Consider the following 553-nt stretch of genomic DNA (forward strand, 5'->3'; position numbering starts at 1 on the left):
GATAAGAACAAAGTCACTTCGCCTCATAACGTATCAACAAAGACACAATTTCATAAAAAACCAACTACTTGTTGTTAATAGGCTTTCCTCCTGACGTCAACACAGCAATGCAGCGGGTCTTCATGCTGCGAATAATCTTTTCCAGGTACTCCGGATCCAAGGCATTCCAGTGCATCAGTATCGCATTTTTCAGCGCCTCTGTTGAGGAATACTGTTTATCATTACCATATGCACGTTGGCAAAGGTACCCCCACACGTTCTCAATTGAGTTGAGATCAGGGGAAAGCGCAGGCCACTCCATCATGATGATCCTATTCTCGTCAAGAAACTCGGCAGTCTCCTTCGACGAGTGAATGGACGCATTGTCACGCTGAAAGACGAACGAATCCATAAAGCGGGCATGAGCTGAGGGCAGCATTTAATCCGAAATTGTTGTAATGTAATACGAAATTGTTGTAAATGTATGCTGACGAGTCTTGGCGACCTTCTAAGAAGGCCAACTCGGTTTTGCCGTCGGCCCAAATCGCGCCCCACACCATGACGGATCCACCAC

This window comes from Aphanomyces invadans (genome assembly GCF_000520115.1).
Source record: "Aphanomyces invadans strain NJM9701 unplaced genomic scaffold supercont1.37, whole genome shotgun sequence".
NCBI classification, from domain to species: domain Eukaryota; phylum Oomycota; class Saprolegniomycetes; order Saprolegniales; family Verrucalvaceae; genus Aphanomyces; species Aphanomyces invadans.